Genomic DNA, 16,208 nt, shown 5'->3' with positions numbered 1-16,208 from the left:
CGGGACGGGACGGCTGGGGCCCGGCCACGAGACCGGGACGGGACGGGACGGCTGGGGCCCGGCCACGAGACCGGGACGGGACGGGACGGCTGGGGCCCGGCCACGAGACCGGGACGGGACGGGACGGCTGGGGCCCGGCCACGAGACCGGGACGGGACGGGACGGCTGGGGCCCGGCCACGAGACCGGGACGGGACGGGACGGCTGGGGCCCGGCCACGAGACCGGGACGGGACGGGACGGCTGGGGCCCGGCCACGAGACCGGGACGGGACGGGACGGCTGGGGCCCGGCCACGAGACCGGGACGGGACGGGACGGCTGGGGCCCGGCCACGAGACCGGGACGGGACGGCTGGGGCCCGGCCACGAGACCGGGACGGGACGGCTGGGGCCCGGCCACGAGACCGGGACGGGACGGCTGGGGCCCGGCCACGAGACCGGGACGGGACGGCTGGGGCCCGGCCACGAGACCGGGACGGGACGGCTGGGGCCCGGCCACGAGACCGGGACGGGACGGCTGGGGCCCGGCCACGAGACCGGGACGGGACGGCTGGGGCCCGGCCACGAGACCGGGACGGGACGGCTGGGGCCCGGCCACGAGACCGGGACGGGACGGCTGGGGCCCGGCCACGAGACCGGGACGGGACGGCTGGGGCCCGGCCACGAGACCGGGACGGGACGGCTGGGCCCGGCCACGAGACCGGGACGGGACGGGACGGCTGGGGCCCGGCCACGAGACCGGGACGGGACGCGACGGCTGGGGCCCGGCCACGAGACCGGGACGGGACGGCTGGGGCCTTCCTTTATTTCAAAGAGTCAATCTTTCAGACACAATTTAAATAAAAGCTATGATATGGAACGCAATTCAAGTTTTAAAATATGTTCAGATTTGTAATTGTTCACGCGATACATTTAAAATTCGCACAAATTAAGAGAGTGCTTGAAAGCAGTCTTACCTGGGACGCGGTCGGGTCAAGATACCTGCTCCGCAACTAGGGGTGAAGTTAGTGTTGGTGTTTAGCTAAGTCTACACACAAGGAGACTGACTCGTATCAATCGTCTTCCCCCCCCCCCCCTCCCCCCATGCTGGGCACTGAGATGGAGACTCTGTCACCAGAAGAACTGGCAATAGGTGGATTCATACCGAAGGTTTTTTGAGTGAGCTCCCGTGGAGGTGGCCGTTGTCATGGCGGCTGCTGGAGGCGCACATGGCGTCTCTCGTACAACCATCGACGATACCTTAGAAGATGTTGGAAAACCACTACTGCATACCAAAAAATTGAATCCTGAACGTCACCCGGTCATAGAAGAGGAGGCCGAAGGAGAATTCATGGACAGCAAACACCATAGTAAGGCAAACAGACTGGAGGCAAAGCGCCGCCATTTATCAGAGGTAAACAGATATGAGGCCGACGCCACGCGGCCTCAATATCAACACCCACCGCTCAACCAAGGTAGGCGAAGCTCTTCTGAGTTACAAACCTTTATCATTGCTTTTGAGGGCGAAAATGAGAGTATTTTCCGAAATAGTAGGGAACAAAGCATCCTATATAATGCCATTCCCAAAAAATTCGGAATCGACGTGCACGATATCAGACCAAACAAACTAAAGAACCTGATTGCAGTGGATCACAAACACAGCGTGGAACTGTTGATTTCAAACATTACTGACATCTGTGGTTACAAAGTTAAGTGCTATAAACCACTAGGAGACAGATTAGTGAAATATGTAATCCAGCTTGTTGTAGACATCAGCGCAGAAGACATTAAGGCACAACTCAAGACGAATGGCATCCCACTATGAAATCAAAAAATTTATGCGACGAACGAACGGAGAACTGAGTGATACAGGCACCGCCCTGCTTACTTTTCTGGACTACGTTCCCCCTGATAGGATTTGGTTAAACAGCTTCCTCCACAAACTAGAGGTGTATGTTCCGCGTCGCACCCAATGTTTCAAATGTAAGGGTTTTAACCATACCTCGAAGGGCTGCACTAAAGATATCAAATGTGGGAAATGCTCTGGTTCCCACTACACACAAAACTGTGCATCGGATACACTCACCTGCTCAAACTGTGGTGGCGATCATGACATCACATTTAAACAATGTCCTTCTTACGTAGCAGCAGCAGCGAAAATGAAGGTTCCCCCTACCACCAACCTGCTATACAGCAGCGCATTAAAAAAACCTTCCTCAGCTCATCACCAACCTCTACCTCACACTCAACCACAACCTTCGCTTGTACCGGATATCCCTGTCTCCGACAATCCCACAACCCCAGGGTCCAACCATCTCTCACAAAACGCGCAACTGAATCCTGATTTAGTTGAAACTCTCGTCACTCGCCTCGAAAATGATCTTATTGAAACGATCGTCACTCGCATCGAAAATGCACTGGAAAAGACCCTGGACCGACTCCTAACAAAATTTTTTGCCCAAGTACCACAACCCACCCCTGAGGCTGACCCAACAGACCCCCCATCAACAGCTACAGACACTGACATCCGCCCAAATAAAGCTACCAATGCTGGACACACATTGTTTGATCAGATGATGGAAAAACTCCTAATTACCTCCTTAGCGCGCCTCACCAAAACCACTCCCCAGGCTGACGTGCCACAAACCCCAACCACCAGTACCAAGAGTAAGACACAGCCCCCATCCACATCTAGGTATCCAACTCGTACCACTATTGGCGCACCAAAGAAAACAGACACATCCACAACCCAAACATCCTAAATGGCTTCCCTAACCTTCATGACTTGGAACGCAAAAAGCGTCAAAACATCCCTCACAGAACTTAAACAATTCCTCTACTCATCCAAACCGGACTTAGCATTCATCACCGAATCCTGGCTCACTCCCAAACAAAATCCCGTATTTAAAAACTTTCAGATGCAGAGACTGGACAGACCCAACCATATGAAGGGTGGTATTTTCCTTCTAACACGAAGTAATATGACATGTAAACCTGTAACACTAACGTATTTTGTGAACGGTAAATTAGAAGTTCTAGCATGCCTAATACCTTATAATGGTACACACATATCCTTTCTGGGTATATACAACCCTGGAGGCACCATAAACTCAAATGAACTGGAATTTTATCTTAACCAATTACGACACCCGATCATTGTTACAGGTGATCTCAATGCTAACCACCCCACATGGAGTAGAGGTACCCAAAATACTGCAGGCACCGATTTGTACAACTACTTAGACACTACACCATATACTCTTCTTTCGCTGCCCTACCTTGCAACCTACTTTAACTACAGAACCAATTATGAAGCCTCACTGGACATCTGCTTTGGCTCTGCACACTTTCAACATGAACTACAGTTTCATACTGGACCAGATATTGGTAGTGACCACAAACCCCTCATAATAAAATTTACTAACTTTCACCCACCAACCCACCCGCTTACGCTTCCCAAGTGGAACATTAAGTACCTAGACAAGAAAAAATGGGCTGATACTGTCCACCTCCCAGACACAGACGAAGTAGACCCTAACAAGCGCCTGTCCACAATCACCTAGGCCATAAATTCTGCAGCCACCCAAATGCTTAAGAAAACTTCAGGACATAGGTCCAACAAACCACTTAAACCGTGGTGGAACGAGGAATGTGCACGAACAGTCGCTTTACGCCGACGAGCCATTCAAAAACAAAGACGTCAACCCTCCCTACAGAACTGGGTCAATCTCCGGCGGGCTACAGCAGCGGCCAAAAAAAACCATACTATCAGCAAAACGAGCATCATGGGCAACATTCTGTGATAGCCTCACACCCACAACGCCACACTCAAAAGTCTGGGCTACATTTAACAGCATTAAAGGTCGCCCAACATTCCCTTCGTTCCCCCTGATGATCAACGGTTCACTCTGTCAAACACCTCAGGAGCGTGCAAATGTTCTCGCTGAATGCCTTAAAGTTACCCTCTCAACACCCTTCATGCCCAAGAACTCTCCCTCAGACAAGAAATTGACCGTGCCATACCGCTGCCCATGCTCGGCGTCGACAACATGTACACCTTAAGCGAGCTACGATTGGCCTTAAACCGCCTACCTCTTGGCAAGGCACCTGGAGAGGATGGAATTCCATATGAACTCATCAAACATCTTCCACCGACTGCACACAGCACTCTTCTAAACTATTAAAATCTATGCTGGACTCACGGAAATATTCCTTCACAATGGCAGACCAGTATTATTCTTCCGTTCCTTAAACCAGGAAAAGACCCATCCCAACCTGCGTCATACAGACCTATCTCCCTACTATCATGCCTCAGTAAAGTCATGGAAAGGCTAGTACATACTCGCCTCCAATGGTACCTAGAGTATAACAATATTATACCGTCACTCCAAGCTGGATTTCGACCGCAATGCTCCACGCTAGATCAAATACTCTGCCTTGAACATGAAATCTGCACCTCTCTCAGAAGCAGTAAATATTGTCTTGTTGTCTACCTAGACCTCAAAGGAGCTTTTGATAGCATTCCTCATACTTTCCTCCTCGCAAAGCTTGCACGTTTAGGCGTACAGGGAAGATTACTTTTATGGTTACAGTCCTATCTCACAAACAGGACCTCCAAAGTCTTTATACAAGGCGAGTTTTCCGATGGCATTCCAATACAAACAGGTGTTCCACAAGGCTCCATACTAAGCCCAACCCTATTTGCCGCATTCTTAGCAGATTTGCCTAACACCCATCCTGTTCACCTCTCGGCGTACGCCGACGACTTAACATTGTATTATTCAGACAATGCCCTACCAAATACAGTCTCTACAATGCAAACAGCACTGGACCACCTCATAGATTGGACACAACAATGGGGCCTTCAAGTCAGTACTACCAAAACCTGCTATCAGATTTTCACTAAAAAAAGACTACTTCATCTACCCACCCTCACAATACACAACACTCCCATCCAACACGTACGAGAACATAAATATCTTGGCATGCGCTTAGACTCCCCCTTACTTACCTGGAAAGCACACATTCAACACCTTAAACAGACGACACAACCCCGACTCGCCATACTTAAAGCCCTCACTGGCACCACCTGGGGAGCACACCATAAAATCTTGCTCCGTTTCTATACAACCTACATTCGCAGCCAACTAGACTATTGTTGCCAAGCATATGCGTCGGCGGCGCCCACTAACCTACAGAGCCTCGAGGTCATACAAAATAATGCCATGCGACTTATATGTGGCGCAATGCGTTCAACTCCAATCCTCGGACTTTACGGGGAAACAGGCCTCACAAGCCTAGCCACCAGACGAGACATTATGTGTGCCAACTATCTGTCACTCTGCACCACAGCTCACCAGACACACCCATACAGATCAAAAATTAACCCAACAGTTAACCCATATAACCCCCGCTCCCCAACCATTCACTCAACCTTTCCTCACACGGGCTACAAATAACCTCAATATAGACCTCTCCCTACTTCAAAACTGTGAAACCCAACTTCCTGTTCCCCCCATTCCACCTTGGCTTTATACAACTCCTAATACAGCAATACAACTCGAAGACAACATTCCAAAATCTGCACCAAACTCAGCCATAGCCTCAGTCTTTGTCTCAACAATGAAAAATTGCTACCCAAATACCACAGATATTTACACAGATGGATCTCGCATCTTCATGAACAACGTACCCTCGGTCACTTGCGCTGTATGGATACCGGAATACCATCTCAAGCAGGGATGGCGGTTACCAAACCAACTATCTATTTTCACAGCGGAATTATATGCCTTGTATCAAGCTCTCCAAATCATCACAACATTACCAGTTGGGATATATACAATCTGTAGTGACTCCAAGAGCGCGATTCAAGCAATTTCGTACTCTTCGAAAACATGCAAGGAGATTGTCTACCCATGCCTTCAACTTCACAAACATCAATTGAACGGTTATGACACCTCTATCCAATGGGTCCCAGCACATTGTGGTATTCTCCATAATGAACTTGTAGACCAACTAGCCAAAGCAATGCACGACACGCCTCACCTCACCCATCATCCAATTCCCCATGTTGCACGTAAAGGAGCCTTCAAAGATTCCATCTCCCAGGATTTTGCAACAAACTGGAAAACGTTATGCTCACCTTTGCACTATGGGTCCATTAAAAAGAAATGGGAAACTTGGGAAACATGTCCGATATAAAAGCAGAGAAATTGATGTAACGATGAACAGATTAGGGCTGGGACACACCAAACTAGCAGCACACAGCTCTAAGTACAGAACAGACATCAACGAACTCTGTACTCACTGTCAGGTGCCTGAAACAGTCGAACACTATCTCCTGCACTGCTTCCGACATTATAGTGCCAGAGTAAATTTCAAACAAGTCTTTATCGCACTTAAAATACCCTTTACCATCGAGCATATATTAGGAGGCGGTGACAACTCGTCACAAGAAAAATACCAAATAGTCAAAGCACTGGCTAAATATCTCCAATCGACCAACAAATTGGGTCACATCTGACCCGCGCCACATTTATACCTGGCGCCACCAACAGCTAAACACAGAAAACTACCACCTCGTCGCAACACCAAGGATCAGCTGACGCCATAAACACAACACACCGCCCTACGGTGCGGCAAGTCTCCCTCTAACACACACCTCTGTTTTAATCACCGTTCCTCTATCTACAACACAACGCAACAAGCACCTTGGTAGCTCCGATCATCTTCAACATAAACGCGTCCAACAACATCAGTACTGGTGCAGTCATCGGGAGGACAAACCCTTCATGCAAACTGCACCTACTATCAAGAAGAAGAAGAAGAACTGGCAATATTAACATGGACTCTGAAAGCAGCCAGTCAGTCGAGGAGGGTGAGTATCAAGACGTTCTAACAAGGCAACAGAAGAAACGAAGAAGACAGGAGGCAAGGCGTAGTGTTGACAGTGATAGTGCATGTAACGGAAACGACAAGAGAATGAAGAACGACGCCGAGACTGATGCCGACAAACGGACGGAACGATGTCAGGAAGGTGAGGGTCAGCGGAGATGGAGGCTTCTCTTCCCTGCCTCATGCACGCTGGCCTATCATCAGAAGCTGCTGTGGACAGTCAGACTTGGAAGAGAATACCGCAAGTTCGAGCCCCTGCTGAAGGTGTAAACAGACATGTTTACAAACCAAGAAATGCAAAACCTGTCAGACATGTTTTGTACGGTTCTATTGCGATGAGCTACTGGATGCTATAAAAAGTGGCAGCTCTACTGCTCCGGGAAAAGATGGAGTAACGTATGACATTCTTAATTATTTAGCCGGTATGAAACCTAGTCCCTTACTTGATTTGTTTAATATGAGTTATAGAGAAGGAAAGTTACCAAGAAAATGGAAAGAGGCTGTCATCATTCCTATCCCTAAGTCAAACGGAGGCTACAGACCTGTCTCCTTAATATCCTGCTTTTGTAAAATGATGGAAAGGATTTTGTTAAATAGGCTACTCTACCTTGTAGGTGATAACATGTCCAGTAATCTCTGTGGTTTTATCAAAGGCAAAAGTACTGCGGATTGTCTGTTAACGTGTTTGTCTAATATGGATGACAATTGTAGAGTTTTTGTTGATCTACAAGGAGCATTTGATAAAGCCAATGGGGAAGTAATCTTATACGAATTAGCCAATCTGGGAATAACAGGGAGATTGCTACACTGGATAAGGGATTATCTACAAGGCAGAAAAGGTCAGGTGTATTACCAGGGATACATGTCTGAGGAACGGAGGTTTCAGTTAGGTACCCCACAAGGGGGAGTATTAAGTCCCACCTTATTCAATGTATTAATGAACAGATTAGCATCAGAGATGTATCCTCCAGGGGTCACGACGATCATATATGCTGATGACAGTCTTATACAAGGCACTTCTGGGAACAAAATTCCAACTGCTCTTAACATACTTGGTACAACCTGTCACAAGTTAGGCTTAGTTATAAATGCAGATAAAACCAAATACGAGTATAGGAAACGAAGAAATATAACACTTACTCTAAATGGTGTGGAACCGAGCCGTGTTCAGAAGTACAAGTATCTGGGCAATTATGTTGGATACACATGAGTAAAAATGCTGAAATAAATCATATCAGCACCTTATGTAAAGCCCGTCTGCATCCTCTGAAAGCACTGGCTTTTTCTGGTAAAGGTGTTGGGGTACCTATCTTGCGGATGTTATCCATAAGCACTGTTCGGTCCCTGATAGACTACGCAGCACCCGTATTGTCTTACACAGGCCAAGGCAGAATTCAAAAAATAGAGCTGATACAGAAAGAGGCTATGAGGATTATTCTTGGAGGTCAAAGAAATGCAATGATTGAAATAATGAGAATGGAATTAAATTTACAGTGTGTGTGTGATAGTCCGTGACATTAACACTAGAGTATCTATTCGTTTCATGCGGAGAAAAGGAAGGAATAAGCTGTTTGAGAGCGTTCAGACCTGCTTGAGTGACGTACACACTTCCAGGAAACTGAGGGAGACACGCTACACGAGGGGATTAGCTCATGACCTCAGGGAATACGACGTACTTGACTGCTGTAAACCCTCTCGACAGTGTAATATGTCTGCTCCCTGGAAAGTACAGAAAATAGACGTCGAAATTGTACCCTTCAAGGTGAAAAAGATTCATCATGAACCGGGACAATTACGGTGTTTGTATGGAAGCATAATATCTCGGTTACCAAGAGGCAACAGTGTACATGTATATTGCGACGGGTCGGTGGCGGAGGATGGCAGGGCAGGGTGTGGTGTCCTAATAAGGGAATATATGGAGTTTGGGACTGTGGACAGGATAATTGAACTCCGACTTAATAATTATATATATCATCCACACAAGCTAAACTGCAGGCCATTCTGGCGTGTTTGGAGAAAGTACTTCATGACGACAAAAATGTTTTTGTATTTGTCGATAGCTGAGGAGCACTGGAGTCCTTAAACAGTCGAAACCCAGTCTTCATGTCTATAGTTGAGGACTGTAAGAGAAGAATAACCGAGATACAGCTGAAAGGTTATAGTGTGAAATTCATGTGGATTCCATCTCATGTTGGAATAGAGCTCAACGAGGTGGCGGATGACTTGGCCAAACGTGCCACATCAAAACCACAAGTTGACATTGAATGTGAATTCACAATGAGACAAATAAGAAGCAAAATCAGAAATATTCAGGCACAGGCAGAAGTGGAGAGGAGAGAGATAATGTATGAGAGAAGTCAAACCATGCAACACTACATGTATGCGAGTCAAAACACCCATTTCACTTATGGTAAAAGGAGAAATGCTTGGAGTGACTGTGTACATGCGGCTCAGGCTTGGGTACAAATATTACTGGGAATATGGGATAGATGTTTATGATAATGACACGAGGTGTAAACTATGTGGTATGTTAAGGTCTCACACCCTGGCCCATTATGTTCTTGATTGTCCGTTGATTAATGTATATAGAAACACTGAGATAAAGACTGTTCCTGAACAAATAGCCTGGATGTGTCACAACGGAAAGGTTGATGATATTCTTGAGAGATAAGAATTTTGCACCAAGATTGTAGTATTTTGTTGAATTATCTGCAGGTGTCTTGCAAATTGTCTATACAGTATACCTAGGTCATAAAAGTATTTGTGTGTACGTCTGATAACATACTACTTGTGAAGGAGGAAATGTATATGTTTATCTCTCAGAATGTTTGGTAATATGTTTATTGTTTGTGATGTGTGTCTATGTATGTATTAACACGTTGTACTGAACGGGGTGAGAATAGCTTGAGCTACCTCATCCCTTTGTGTGTATTTTACCTCAATAAACTTATTTAAATTTCAATTTCAATGCTTGAAAGTTTAGCATTGCCTTTGCCCCCCCCTCACCCACCTGAACTCTGCCTTGGATTACCTACCTGGACAAGGATACTCAAACTATTACTGTCGAACTAAACAGTCAGTTAATATTGTGCATAAAGTTTAAAAATCAAACCTTTTTGTGGAGTTACAAGCATGAGATCAGACAAATATGAATTTCCCCCTACCACCCCCCCCCCCCTTTCCTCATCACAATTCTGATAGTTATTTGATACAATAAGCAGTTTTATGCGATTGCTTATCAAAATACAAAAATATGAAGTTTTGATTGTCGCCGCCTTGTCACGAACTAGCCGCCGAAGGCTGCTAGTTTATTGTGCACCCCATACTATAATATGGGGTGCACCCTTATCATAGTATGGGTGCACCCCATACTCATCCTGTAAGCGGTAGCGCAGAAAGCATTACATAAACAATTTCATCTATCCTTCACACCTTATAGTTACAATGTCAGCTAGTTACGCAGAAAGTGCTATTTGAAGAGCTATATATTTACAGTAAGTCATTATACATTAATGGTAGGTCTTATCGCTAATACATAACAGTTTGTATTATGGGGATACCAATGGGGATATTACAGTCATAGGGGAGCTTCTGTTTATTATTAGTCCTCACAATATACTACTTGTTTCTGAATCTCATACTGGAAGAGAAATGTGGATACAGTGCAAGGATTTCAGGTAGTTTATCCACGGTAATAAGATAGGTTGCCATATCATACAGAGTGAGCTTAGATTTATCTCTAAATGGCTCAATTTTACTACAATCCAAGATATAGTGTTTGAGTGTGTGTCCCTGTCTTTGTCCACACACTTTACACTTTACTTCATCTAGAGCCCTATGCAAGCCGAACTGCCAGAGATACTTTTAGCCAAGTCTTATAAGAGCTGTGACAACATCTGTTAGTCTACTGACTTTGTTACTTGCCCCATACACATGTTTTACTTCACACATTTCATTGTGATGAACAATGGACCTGCTAGTTCCAGTTTGCATTGTTCTACTTCAAATCCATCTAGGAGTTCTCGTCTAATGACACTTTTAAGGGACCTATTTGATAATTCAAGATTCCGTTCAATATTGTCTTTATTTACTGCAGCCTTAGCAAGGGCGTCAACTTTGTTATGTTCCTGCAGGCCAATGTGAGAAGGAATCCACAACATTTTTATTTTTACCCTCTTGCTAAGTATTCTTGTATATCTACGTCTAGCTTCCAAGACAAGCACGTTATTACTTTATTGCAAACTGTTTATTGCTCGTAGTGAAGAAGGGAGTCGGAAATAATTAAGGTGTCTACTTCAGTGTTGTCAATAATTTCGAGTGCTACCAGCATTGCTACCAATTCGGCTTGCATTGTGGATGCATGGATGCCCAGTTACTAATTCGGATATTCCTTTGAATTGTGCTGCCATCGGGATGATGAGCAATAACAGCACTCCCTGCCCTCCCTGTAGCTGTATTGAGTGATCCGTCAGTGTATATAGTCTGTGCTATGTTGTTTTCAGCTTGTATATTGTGAATGTGTTCTATGGTGCTTAATTTAGCAGCAAGCTGAGCACGAGTGTTTGTGATTAGTTTCTAGGTGGGTTATGCAGGGGTCAGGATGTCAAAATATTATCTGCCAGGGTGGAAGGAAGTGCTGTACTCTTTCATCTGTATATACATCGTGCAGTCCCATCATTTAAATATAAGTGGCTGTTCTTTGAATCCCTTTAGAATCTCTAGTTCCATTTCGTATGTGTTTTAACAGTGCAACTGACACAATGTTTGTTATCACACGGAAGCTTTAGTCCCATTATATGATTAATTTCAAATATTCTATATCTTATGCGAAGTATATTTATTTATTTCCGCATGTTGAGAACTTTGGTAGTTATAGGATAGCCAAGTATAATTCTGAGTGCTTCATTTTGCATTTTTTCCAGTCTATCAATACTTTTGCCATTTTGCAGGACCAAAGCTGGTGCATGATAGTCTATCAGAGATCTTATATATGCTAAATACATCATTTTTGCTATTCTAATATTAACACCATATTTCGGGCTGTACCCCACTACAGTTCTGAGAGACTTGAGTGTCAACATTGTTGATGTAACTTCCCAACACAAATCCGGTCTGGTCTACTGAACAAATCTTCACCACTTGGTGGTGAGCTTGGTCATAGTTATTTCATCAAATCACTTCATTATGTTGATCACGTGGCCCCACGAGAATGAGGTGATTTGATAAAATAATTATGCCCAAGTTCACCACTAAGTGCCGTCGGGACGGTGGGCTAAATAGCCAAGGCTACCATCGTCTTTTGTACGGTCCCGGATGGTCGAGTGGTTAAGGTACTGTGTTCGCCAGTTGCATAGTTCCTCTGTGCCTCTGGCTGCATAGGTTCGAGTCACTTATGGGGATTGGAGCTTTCTATTGCATGTGCGCTTGGGGACCATTCCATCTTGTTCGCATCTTCACCACTTGGTACTAGGCACCAAATTTGCTGAAAGAGCAGCCAGTAACCAGCTTCCATCAGATGAACTAGCAGTGCAGACAGAATTAGAGGACGAAAGGCGACATAATCCGTACAGCATGTGCAGAAGTCTGATACTAATACCCCTTTCACACTGGATGAGCTCAGTGGGGCTAACCGAGAAGAAAAACTAAGGCTAAGAAAAACTACGAAGATTCATCCCCCCTGGAGACAACCTATAATATAATTAAATACCTTGGCCAAGAGGGAAATGCTGCATACCTTAGGTTAATTAATTCAGTCTGGACTTCTAAAACTAAACCTACAGCTTTGAATAGGGCAAACAGTGCCGATCACAAAACCCGAAGATCCAGCTAATCCAAGGCCCTTCTCTCTCTCCAAACCTTTGCAGCCAAGATGGCTGAGAGTGGCACGCAACAGACTTGACTGGAACATGCCTAAACTATGTCCTTTAAGACGCAACAGGACATATATGCCTATAAAAGTTAGTACAGTGGAATGTACTACAACTGTTAGCCCACTAGAATGACAGACCAGGAATGCTGATATTCCTGGACCTCGAGAAAGCCTTTGAACTTGCTCGCGCCCCAGCTATTCTCTGCCGTCTCATCGACAAAGAGGTCAAAGGCAACCTTCTCTCCTGGACCAAAAACTGTCTCAGAGAAGCAAGAGTGAAATTTTTATTCAGAGACTGTCACGAAAAGACATGAATATGGTACACCGCAAGGATGCATTCGCAGCACCCTTCTCTTCAACTGTTTAATGGAAAGAATAATGAGGCTGAAACTCCTACATCACAGCAGGCTGCTAAATTACGCAGACGACATTGTTATCATAAACTGAAGGGATGCGGCGCGCCTTGCACACAAATGCTTAGACTACATCAGTGAAAACGTAAAGCAGATTGGTATCAAACTCAACCCCACCAAGACAAAAGCCATGCCCAAAAAATACAGACGCCCAACATACCACTGACAGTACAGGGTCAACCAATTGAATGGGTGGACACTTATCAGTATCTAGGAATAATCCTGGAAACAAATTTTAATGCTGAGGTCTCCTACTTGAGAGAACACTGCGGCCCGGACGGCAATCCTCAGGTCGCTAACCTCCCTCTCTGGAGAAGCCAATCTGCAAGTCTTTCGCACATACTATGTACAGGAAATCAGGTCACTGATCGACTATGCCGCATCTGCACTCAATCTAATCAAAACAGTGGAAAAAGCTTCAAGTAGCCAAAAACAATGCTATGAGAGCTGCCCTGGGAGCCCCTTATGTCGACCAGGCTTGAAACTATGACTGGAAACTAGTTTTGCCCTCTCTTCGAGAAAGAAAATATCAAAGAACAGCTGCGATTAAACAGCTGCAAGATAATTTAATTCCCTTGATCCAGTCCCAGCAAGACAGGCCTTGGTGGTTGGACTTCGACAAAACAATGGAAACTCTTGGGCTGCCAGAGCGGGAATATTTCTAAACGACAATTAAAAACCACGATGCTTGATAGAGGAGGTGATCACCTACACCCAAACTTCACTTGATGCCCATCGTGGGAGAAGCCTTACCTTGAGGTTATATCTTGAGATGATTTCGGGGCTTGGCATCCCTGCGGCCCGGTTCTCGACCAGGCATCCTTTTTGTTACAGCACCCCCAGGAAGCAGCCCGTAGCAGCTGTAACTCCCAGGCACCTATTTACTGCTAGCTAACAGTTGCATCAGGGTAAAAGAAACTGCCCATTTGTTTCCACCTCCACCAGGGATCGAACCTGGAACCTCAGGAATACGAATCCGAAGCGCTGTCCTCTCAGCTATCAGGCTCCATGTAGCCTACCTTCAAAATAGTAATAGAACCTATAATGTCTTACGGGAAAAAAGTCTTCCAATGAAAAAAGGCTGCCTATGATCCAACAATCCTAAGGCGCATCATAGAAAATCAAATGAGCAGCATAGCAGTAGCCACTCACGTCTTCACAGAACGGATCGGGTGACACAATATGAGAGTGATGGTGCTGCTTTTTGCATGGTCAGCGAACAGGCCTATTGGAGACTGGAAGGACCAGTATCTTTAACCCAAACTGAACTGTTTGTCATACAAAAGGCATACGCATGTGTGATTGCACAAAACACTGTAATCATGCAGACTCAAAAGCTGCACTTCATATATTAGGAAAAAACGTGGTAGAAAGACAACGTGGAAATAATAACCACCATTTTGTATCTTGGAGCAGTAGCTAAAGGAAAAAAGACAACATAACCCTAAACTGGATCCCATCCCATGTTGGAATCCCATTAAATGAGAAAGGCGATGAAATTGCTAAATTGGCAACTAGTTATCGAGAGATTAATAAAACAATCCAACCCTACCTAGAATACATGAAAAAACACCATCACCAAAAAACTCTCATCTCAACAAAGCCCATCCACAACCGAGTAGCAGAAGGTCCGCCCTCTGCAATATGGTATCTTCAGGCCACCAAGTTAAAACGGTTAAATACCCCAAAAGGAATCTCCAGGGAAAAAAGCAGTTCGGTTATATAGACTATGTCTAGGTTACAGATGCAACTGGGAGATTGGTTAACCCAGACTGAGGGAATGCATCTTTTGCCAATCACAGAAAAGCCCCTGCTTCACTATCTCCAGGAATGTGAAGCAACCAGCGACCTTATTAGAGCTTTAAGAGTCCCTGAATCTTGCAGTAACCACCCTGAAGCCATCAACACTGCCACTCTTCTGGTCAAAAGAGGTGCTCAGCAGCTGGACACCTTCAAATACTGTCAAACAGTATCCTCCCCTGCGATAGCAGCCCTGACTATTAAATGCGAACTCAGGCACACAATACTTTTACTAAACAAAAAATCAATCATTTACGGGTTATTCATGCTCCGTGCCATCTCTTGGGTAGCTTAATATCATCAATTAATTCATTTGGTCCACACACACACACACACCACACCACACACACACACACACACACACACACACGGTCCACACCAGCAATTCTGACTAACTTCACAAGACATCCATTGCCAATACGACCCGTTGAGGGGGTTTTACCAACAACTATGCTCCACAAATGCCTAAAAGTCAGGACTCGTCCCATGGACGGCCATACTTTCACCAAAAGCGACGTCTTTAAGATCTTAAAAGAAGCCGTCTGATTACACCCATCGGCCTTTGTCAAGAAAGTGAGAATATTGTTCTCTGTGTGGAAAAAAATTATTGCACTTAGCAAAGTGCACCATTTCGTCTTTTCCCACATCAGTACATCGCCGACCGAATAGTCTTTATCAGCCGGACCAACCACTGTTTCTGTAAATCGACAACCCATCTCTGCCTTCTCTGCAACGGCAATTAACCTGCAATTTCACACCGCTTTCCCGGCAGACAGGAAAAAATCAAGGCCCAGGTTGAAACTAAGAAATCCAGCCTTCTCAACCCCGCCACCAGAGCCCCTGATGCTATAACAACACCTCAGCTCTTGCCAACCAACCAGAAGATTCCCATTCTTACCAAACAGTGGTTCCTCCTACCAGTCAAGCCAGCCTCTACAGGCAGTACCATATGCCAATGCGGACCGACAACCTCCGTTTCATCAGAGAACCAAATGTGCTGTACCTAGACAATGGCTTGGACCCCATCATAGCCCCTGATGCAAGTCTCCCAACCTCCCCTATCACACCCGGGATTTCTACAAGGTCGACTGCTAGGTCGATATCAACTCAGACGTCAGCTCCACTAAAGACCAAGGCTGCAAAACAGCAGCATCTTTCAATCCAGCCCCAAAAGCTACCTCCATCACCATCTCCGCAGAAACGCTCGCAGACGTGCTCTCTCCGACCACAAACACCACCGACGTTACCGAACCAG

The sequence above is a fragment of the Procambarus clarkii genome, chromosome 12 (assembly GCF_040958095.1).
Source record: "Procambarus clarkii isolate CNS0578487 chromosome 12, FALCON_Pclarkii_2.0, whole genome shotgun sequence".
NCBI lineage: Eukaryota > Metazoa > Arthropoda > Malacostraca > Decapoda > Cambaridae > Procambarus > Procambarus clarkii.
Note: the sequence above shows the minus strand (reverse complement) of the source record.